Source organism: Chanodichthys erythropterus, chromosome 12 (assembly GCF_024489055.1).
Source record: "Chanodichthys erythropterus isolate Z2021 chromosome 12, ASM2448905v1, whole genome shotgun sequence".
Lineage (NCBI taxonomy): Eukaryota > Metazoa > Chordata > Actinopteri > Cypriniformes > Xenocyprididae > Chanodichthys > Chanodichthys erythropterus.
Window position 1 is genome coordinate 51,364,425 of NC_090232.1, and position 9,292 is coordinate 51,373,716.

The 9,292-nt window shown below is 49.9% G+C and overlaps 1 long non-coding RNA gene across 1 annotated transcript; it reads left to right on the plus strand.

Moving 5' to 3' along the window:
- Window positions 1-2,286: 2,286 nt before the first annotated feature.
- LOC137031754 (uncharacterized) lies at window positions 2,287-3,198 on the plus strand. Its single transcript, XR_010896608.1, has 3 exons — window positions 2,287-2,382; window positions 2,581-2,627; window positions 2,715-3,198. It is a non-coding gene; the product is annotated as an uncharacterized lncRNA (long non-coding RNA).
- The last annotated feature ends 6,094 nt before the right edge of the window (window positions 3,199-9,292 follow it).

Genomic DNA, 9,292 nt, shown 5'->3' on the forward strand with positions numbered 1-9,292 from the left:
AGGTTAATTTGACTGTGAAGAATTAATTGTTTTTATTCAGGAAACCCACAGACAGATGAAGTAGAACATGTAAGTTTGCAGGAAGAGAGAATAAAATGTGCTCGATTTCCCCATAATTTGGTTTAAATCAATCATCAATCAGTAGTCTCAAATGTGATCAAGCAGTAGTCTCAAATGTGTTTCCTAATGTCTGAAGATTAATGTCACGAATCCAGTCAGTTCCGGACTACACTTCCCAGCATCCTCCTTGCCTATCAGCTGCACTCACTCCACCAATCACCAATTGCCACATACAGCTGAAGCTCATTATCTGGACTATAAAGGACTCTCACTCACACACACATTGCGAGGTCTTGTTTCACCCTGTGTACAATTCTGAGCGTTATTTACCCTGTCTGTCTGTCTGTCTGTCTGTCTGTCTGTCTGTCTGTCTGTCTGTTTCTGATCCTGTCTGTTCCACGTGTACGAATCTCTGCCGCCTGCCCTTTGGACCTTTTTGACTGTTTATTGTTTCCTGGTTTTGTGAATGATATCTGCCTGCCCTGATTCATTGCCTGTTCCTCGACTACGATTCTGCCTGCTCTCTGCCATACCTGTTTGCCACTGTTTGACCATTGCCTGTCTTACTATGAACTCTGTTCAATAAAAGCCTGCAAATGGATCTTACCTTGAGTCCCGCCTTGTTACAGAAGACCTCGCCAACACAAGGATCCAGCGGCTTTTCAGGAGAACATTGGCCCGGTATGGACATTGTACATTTACTATTATGTCTCAAGCAGGGCACACGTTCGACTGAGGATTACATCACCGAATACCTGGACATTGCATATTATTGAAATCTGCCTGACTGTGCACTCATTGACTTTTTCTGTGAGGGTGTTAACCAACCACTCAAAGAACAATTAGTTCGTAATGGACCCCGTTTCTCCCTCAGTCATTTCCTGGATTATGCTTTATTGTTTGTGTCACCCATTTACTGTGGGTGTCGCAGAGAAATGCGACACCACGGTGAATCACATAATGGCTGCCGCTAAGGAGAACACTCTCAAAATGGTGGCCAAAACAACAACACAAAGTCAAGTCACAGCTGATCTTCATGAGCCAAGTCAAGTCACAGTTGATCTTCATGAGCCAAGTCAAGCCACCGTTGATCTTCGTAAGCCAAGTCAAGCCACAGTTGATGGCCCTGAGTCACGTCACGTCTCCGCTGATCGCCCAGAGTCACGTCACGTCTCCGCTGATCGCCCAGAGTCACGTCACGTCTCCGCTGATCGCCCAGAGTCACGTCACGTCACATCTCCGCTGATCGCCCAGAGTCCTGTCACGTCTCGAGATCCGTCCGAGAGCAGAGGGCATTGCTGTCCAGTGTGAACGATCCTCCACTGAATTCAGCACGTGCAGCTGGCATTCCGAAACCTCCGCCGGCTTCGCCCTCAAGCCTGCCGGCCGCTACGCACTCAAGCCCGCCGGTTGCTACACACTCAAATCCGCCAGTTTCCACGGACAAGATGGCCACTCTGCCAGTGTCCACGGACAAGATGGCCGCTCTGCCAGTGTCCACGGACAAGATGGCCGCTCCGCCAGTGTCCACGGACAAGATGGCTGCTCCAGTCTTCGCCGAGCCCGCTCCAGTCTCCGTACCCGTGCCCGAGTCAGCTCCAGACTCCGCACCCGAGCCCGAGTCAGCTCCAGACTCCGCACCCGAGCCCGAGTCAGCTCCAGACTCCGCACCCGAGCCCGAGTCAGCTCCTTGCCCTGCCAGCAGACAGAGCCTGCTAGAAACCCCACTGCAACCCACGAGCCCGCTACTGTCACCATCGAATTCCCCTAGAAATTTTTTTGGGGGGGGGGGGGCATATACCTGTGGGTGGGTAACTTGTGGGTGGGGCTCCTGAACTTAAATGGCTGCCTGACGCTCCTGACCCGCCTTGGCGTCCGATGGCTCCCAAACTGCCACGACTACCCGACACTCCTGACCCGCCGTGGCTGCCCGAGGCTCCTAACCTGCTGTGGTGCCTAGAGTTCCTTGACCTGCCCTGGAGACCTCCATACCCATCTGCACATCCAGTATCACCTGCCAGTAGGTCTCCAGGGCACCCACCCCCCCTCCCCGGTTGTGTTTCTGTTCCTTGACTACGATTTTGCCTGCTCTCTGCCATACCTGTTTGCCACTGTTTGACCATTGCCTGTCTTACTACGAACTCTGTTTAATAAAAGCCTGCAGATGGATCTTACCTTGAGTCCCACCTCGTTACAATTAATTATCAATATGTGTTTTATTTTCAGATTCCTCCATGATCATCATTATTTGTGTGTGTGTGATTCTGCTGCTGATCGGTGGATTCACTCTGACTGTGTGTAAATTAAGACACAAGAGACAAGGTTTGATCATTTATTATCTGTTGAAACAAATTAAACATTAGTTGTAGTGTCTCTGAGCTGCTTCAATCTTCTGACTGTCAGCATCAGTAAAATCTCATTGATTCAATGAGTTTCTGTTTCAGATGCTGCTGTTTTTCTCCAGTTTGATCTAGTTTGTCTTTCTCTTACTGATCCATTCATTTTGTTTTGGGTAATTAGGAAGAACCTCGACTTCAGACAAGAGAAAGAGGAAGAAAAATACAATGGTGAGTTCCAGTGTGAGTGTGTGTGTGTGTTGTGTTTTGTCCTTTTAATGTATTTTAATGTTTTCTCTCTATTTTCTCCATGTTCAGTCATCATGTGAAGACAGCAGACGTGATTCTCTCACAGATCCTGGATCAGCTCAAATTAACAGTCCTGATGAACTACTCACAATCCCCTCTGATGGTCTCCTGTACGCATCTGTCAGTTTCCAGAAGCATGAAGAGTCTCTCAGTGATGCTTATGCTCACAGAGTTTATTGATGAAAATGTACTTAATTAATTTAGTGTTAAACAGATGTTTGGTTTGTTCAGTTCAGTCTGTTGAGTCATGAGACACTTTAAAGTTTCCGCTGCTGATCATGTTGATTCTTTCACATGTTTAAAATAGCAGATGTGTCAGAGGTTTACTGGTGTGTCTACAGAGTTTGTCCTCTCAGTTTAGCTGAGGTCGTGATGAAGACAGGAAATAAAACCACTTAGTGAAACTTATAAACTGTAAAGTTTCCACTCTGAATGCAGAGACACGTGTTGTTAATAAAAGCTCTTTAACAACACCTCTTAAAGCTTTTTAAATTTCTGTTATTTGTGCTTTCAAGTTTGCTAATGTTTTTTTCTTCATTCTTGTTCTTTTTGGTACTGGCCTCATTTTTCTGATGCAAGAGATTTATAATAAAATAAACATTTGCTATTATTTCTTGTCTATTGCCCAAAGCTGTTGATTTATTATTTAAAATGTAAAAATGCAGAATGTTTTCTGTGAAGAGTAGGTTTAGGGGTTAGTGTAGGGGGAGAGAATGTACAGTTTGTACAGTATAAAAACCATTACACTTAATGGAGAGTCCTCACTAAGATAGCAAAACAAACCTGTGTGTGTGTGTGTGTGTGTGTGTGTGTGTGTGTGTGTGTGTGTGTGTGTGTGTGTGTGTGTGTGTGTTTTGACAATGACACAGAATATCTGTTGTAATCCTTTAAATGTCAAATTTATATTATTGGTGCATTTTTGTGAATTCCCAAGCAACATCTCCAAAATATACTTTGCATTTTCCTGTTGTATTTAAGATTTTTCATCATTATCTCTCTGGTTAAATTCAATGTATCATGGCATGGCATAATAGCGAGAAGCATATGATAGTTTGCCTCTCTGAATTCAGAAATGCTTTTAAACCCAGATAGGACAAACTATCTTGCTTGTACAGTAAGTGTCTCGGGTCTTTGTGTTCACTGTGGGAAGTGTGTTAAAGATCAACATGCTCTTCACTTTGTGGTTTTCATTTGCTTAGTGTATCTTCTGTGGGTCAAACCAAAACCTGTCAGCTGCCTAAATAAGTTTTAAAAAAGAAATGTTCATTTTGCTAATGGTGGACATATATTTTCCACTCTCTAAAAAGTAAATTTGCTTAATATATAAAAACTATAATGGTAGCACTTTATTTTACAGTATGTGTACGTTCCTGGTGTTACAACAGAGACACCGGAAGCAGAGATAAAAGCAGTTGGGTAGTTTATTAAGACAATCAGCAGAGCAAACAGGTAAGTGAATGGAGATATGGAAGGTCTTGGAGATGAATGAGAGGTAATACTGTCCTTTTCTTTGTGTTGCAGGTGATGATGGAAGGAGACGTTGGAGATGGCAGACAGGAACACTCACACACACAGGCAGGTAGGAACACGAGGAGTACTGGAGACAATGGAGACGAAGGAGATGATGTAGACAGGTAAGTATCGTTTTGAGAGTCCTTGAGGTAAGTGAACAACTGGTTGTATCACAAACGAGACCGGACAGTGAGTGTGTGTGAGTGTGGGGTTCTTATAGTGAGGCTGATGACTGTGATGATGAGCTTCAGGTGGCGGTGATTAGAATTCCGGTGATTGAGTGCGCGGGTAAGGGAGTGAGGTGGAACCTGACGTGTCTGTGACAGTACCCCCCCTCCCACGGCCCGCTCCTGAGGGCCGAGGACCCCGACGTCGTGGTGGTCGTCCTCGAGGTCGTGGGGCAGGTCTGTCCGGGTGGTTGGTGTGGAAAGTCTGTAACAGAGTAGGATCAAGGATATCATTCTTAGGAACCCATGAGCGTTCTTCGGGACCGTAGCCTTCCCAATCCACCAGATATTCTAAGAGACCACCACGGCGCCGGGAGTCCAGGATCTCTCGAACCTCGTAGGCAGTCCCATCGTCCAGGATGAGTGGAAGGGGGGGCTCGACGGCTGCCACGTCAGGTTCTGTGGAAGGAAGAACAGAAGGGTGGTGAGGTTTTAGGAGTGACACATGGAAGGTTGGATGAATTCTTTTATATTGTGCAGGAAGTTGTAACCGGTAGGTGACGGGATTGATCTGTCGGAGGATGGTGAATGGGCCAATGAAGCGGGGACTCAGCTTCTTGCAGGGCAGGCGCATCCTGATGTCCCTGGTGGACAGCCAGACCTTCTGCCCCGGTTGGTAGGTAGGAGCGTGGGAGCGCCGAAGGTCGGCTGTCATCTTGCGCCTGCGCAGGGCTCTCTGCAGCTGGTGATGAGCTGAGTCCCATACCCTCTCGCTCTCCCGGAACCAGTAGTCGACCGCTGGCACATTGGAGGGTTCCCCGTCCCAGGGGAACAGTGGGGGCTGGAAGCCGAGCACGCATTGAAAAGGTGTTAATCCTGTTGTAGCTTGACGGAGGGAGTTCTGGGCGTACTCGGCCCAGCCCAGGTACTGGTTCCAGGAGTCCTGGTGGCCATGACAGAAGGTACGCAGGAAGCGCCCAATCTCCTGGATCTTCCGTTCCGTCTGCCCGTTCGACTGAGGATGGTATCCAGACGATAGGCTGACGGTCACACCCAGGAGGGAGAAGAACGCCTTCCAGACTCGAGAGATAAATTGAGGTCCTCTATCAGAGACTATGTCTTCGGGGATTCCATAATGACGGAAGACATGGTTGAACATCAATTCTGCTGTGGCCATGGCAGTGGGTAGACCTTCCAGGGGGATCAGACGGCAGGCTTTGGAGAAACGGTCTACGACTACCAGAATACAGGTGTGACCATCAGATTCTGGGAGGTCGGTAACGAAGTGTACTCCCAGGTGTGACCAGGGTCTCTCAGGAACGGGCAGAGGATTGAGCTTGCCGGTTGGAAGATGGCGTGGGCTCTTGGAGATGGCGCACTCCCTGCAGCCCTGCACGTACCTTCTGACGTCGCTGGCCATGTTTGGCCACCAGAAGCGCTGTTTGAGCAGCGAGAGGGTCTCATTGACCCCCGGGTGACCAGTGCCAAGTGATGAGTGAACGGAGTGCAGGAGTGGAGTGCGTCGTGTCCTGGTGATGTAACGCAAACCTTGGGGACAACCCGGCGGAGTGCGTGAGGAGGCATTGGAGGAGGGTAAGGTCTCTTCCGACCATTCGATGGGGCTCATGAAGAGAGACTCGGGCAGGATAGTTTCAGGGTCATCATTCTTCTCCTCGGGAGCGTGGAGACGTGAGAGAGCATCGGCCTTGAGGTTCTTCGACCCAGGGCGGTATGAGATGACGAAGTTAAATCTTGAGAAGAACATTGCCCATCTGGCTTGACGTGGGTTGAGTCGTTTGGCAGCTTTCAGATACTCAAGGTTTTTATGGTCAGTAAGAACTGTAGAACAGTAAGCTCCCTCCAACCAATGCCTCCACTCCTCAAGGGCGAGCTTGACAGCCAGGAGTTCACGGTCCCCGATGTCGTAATTTACCTCCGCCGGGTTGAGCTTGCGGGAGAAGAAGGCACATGGATGGAGCCTACTTGGATTCCCCTGCTGCTGTGAGAGGACCGCTCCCACTCCGGTGGTGGAGGCGTCCACCTCCACGACGAATGGTAACTCTGGATTGGGGTGGACGAGGAGGGGAGCGGTGGTGAAGGCTTTCTTGAGGGTCTCAAAAGCTTCTGTGGCAGGCTGGGACCAGGACAGAGACTTGGGCTGTTTACGGAGCAGGTTGGTGAGTGGGCTGACGATGGTGCTGTAATTTTTGATGAAGCGACGGTAGAAATTGGAGAAGCCGAGGAAACGTTGGAGTTCTTTAATGGTAGTGGGAGTTGGCCAGTTCTGGATGGCGGAAACCTTCCCCTCGTCCATCCGGATGCCACTGTGGTCAATCACATATCCCAGGAAGTGGACAGAGGACTGATGGAAGGAACACTTCTCTGCTTTTAGGAAGAGTTGGAACTGCCGTAAGCGCTTGAGGACCTCCGCAACGTGGTGGCGATGTTCGGCCAAGCTCCGGGAGTAGATGAGGATGTCATCAATATACACCAGGACGAACTTGTGGAGGAACTCCCGGAGCACCTCATGGATGAAATCCTGGAATACGGAGGGGGCGTTGACCAGGCCATACGGCATCACAAGATATTCATAGTGGCCGGTGGGCGTGACGAAGGCGGTCTTCCACTCGTCCCCCTCGCGTATCCGGATGAGGTTATACGCGCTGCGGAGGTCCAGCTTGGTGAACACAGTGGCACCGCGGAGATGTTCCAGGGCCGCTGGGACGAGGGGAAGTGGATACCTGAATTTTACGGTAATCTTGTTCAGTGAGCGATAATCGATACAGGGCCGCAAGCCTCCGTCCTTCTTGGCCACGAAGAAGAAGCTTGAAGCAGCAGGGGAAGTAGACGGGCGGATGTATCCTTGGTTAAGGGCCTCTTTAATATATTCCTCCATGGCCTTCTCCTCCGGTACAGATAGGGGATAAATGCGTCCCCTAGGCACTGGCTCACCCGGTAACAGATCGATGGCGCAGTCCCATGGCCGGTGTGGAGGAAGCTTGGAGGCGCGTTGCGGGCAGAAGACGTCACTGAAGGGGGCGTAGTCGGGTGGAACATCGACGGAGCGTTTTTCCACAGGACTTTCGATGGAGGTAGCGTTAACGGAGATATTCTTGGAGAGAGGAGATCTTGGAACGGACTTCGCCCGTGCGCCAGGAGATGGTGGGATTGTGGAGTTCCAACCACGGGCGCCCTAGAACCACGTCAGCGGTGGATTCCTCCAGAACCAGCAGATGGATGGTCTCAGAGTGGAAGATACCCACTTGCAGTAGAAGGGGACCAGTAACGCGACGAACCATCTTTCGGCTTAGGGGTTTGCCCGTGATGGAGTGGACCTGGTAGTTAATCGGAGAAGGCGAGGTCTTGAGCCCGAGGTGTCGACAGAGGGCGCCGGAGATGAAGTTTCCTGCTGACCCTGAATCGAGGAGCGCCACCACTGGAACGGAAGCATTAGCAGCAGTAAGGTTTACGATATTAGTGAGTGGTTTCATCTTTTGGATTGAAGGAATGATAGCACTCACCACAGGTCGAGGAGGACGGGTTGGGCATGTGGAGATGACATGCCCAGGGGATCCACAGTACAAGCAAAGATTCAGGGTCAGCCTTCTCCGCCTTTCTGCTGGAGACAAACGTGAGTTATCCACTTGCATGGGTTCGGTGGCTGGTTCTGGAGAGCTGACGGGTTCGGACCGACGGAGGAGGGTGGTGGTCGGTGGTTGGCCCTGGTGCTCAAGGAGACACGACTGCATACGAGAACCCACACGGATGGCGAGTTGGATGAATTGTTCGAGTCCCATGGAGTCCTCGTATGCAGCGAGATGCAACCGCACATTAGGCTCCAAACCTTGTCGAAAGGTGGTGATGAGGGCTTGTTCATTCCAGCCACTGGTTGCGGCGAGCGTTCTGAACTGCAAGGCATAATCGTTAACAGTCTGGTTTCCTTGTTTTAAATTGTACAGTTTCTCACCAGTAGAAGAATCAGCCAAAGGTCTTCCGAAGACTTCTCTGAAGTGGGAGACGAACGCTGGATAGGATTTTACGACTGAGCCTTTTTGAGTCCAGAGGGAATCCGCCCATTGAAGGGCCTTACCTTGCAGTTGGGAGATTATGAACGCTATTTTCGCCGTTTCGGTGGGATAGAGGTGCGGTTGCATCTCCAGGACCAACTCGCACTGAAGAAGGAATCCGCTGCAATCCTCCGCCGATCCTGAGTAGGGCGCTGGTTTGGCCATGGGACTGGCGGTGTAAACAGGTGAAGCAGCGGTGACAGTAGATGCGGAAGTGGCAGCGGTGAGGGGTCCTGGCGACGGTGACTGTGGTTGAGGGGTGAGTGCTCGGCGCAAAGCGTCCACGAGCTCTTGAAATGGGTCATGGTAGCTCATGCTGATGTATGGCTGTTATGGTCCGGTCTTCTGTTACAACAGAGACACCGGAAGCAGAGATAAAAGCAGTTGGGTAGTTTATTAAGACAATCAGCAGAGCAAACAGGTAAGTGAATGGAGATATGGAAGGTCTTGGAGATGAATGAGAGGTAATACTGTCCTTTTCTTTGTGTTGCAGGTGATGATGGAAGGAGACGTTGGAGATGGCAGACAGGAACACTCACACACACAGGCAGGTAGGAACACGAGGAGTACTGGAGACAATGGAGACGAAGGAGATGATGTAGACAGGTAAGTATCGTTTTGAGAGTCCTTGAGGTAAGTGAACAACGGGGTGTATCACGAACGAGACCGGACAATGTGTGTGTGTGAGTGTGGGGTTCTTGTAGTGTGGCTGATGACTGTGATGATGAGCTTCAGGTGGCGGTGATTAGAATTCCGGTGATTGAGTGCGCGGGTAAGGGAGTGAGGTGGAACCTGACGTGTCTGTGACACCTGGTACATAAATAGTAATTATGTTGTACAT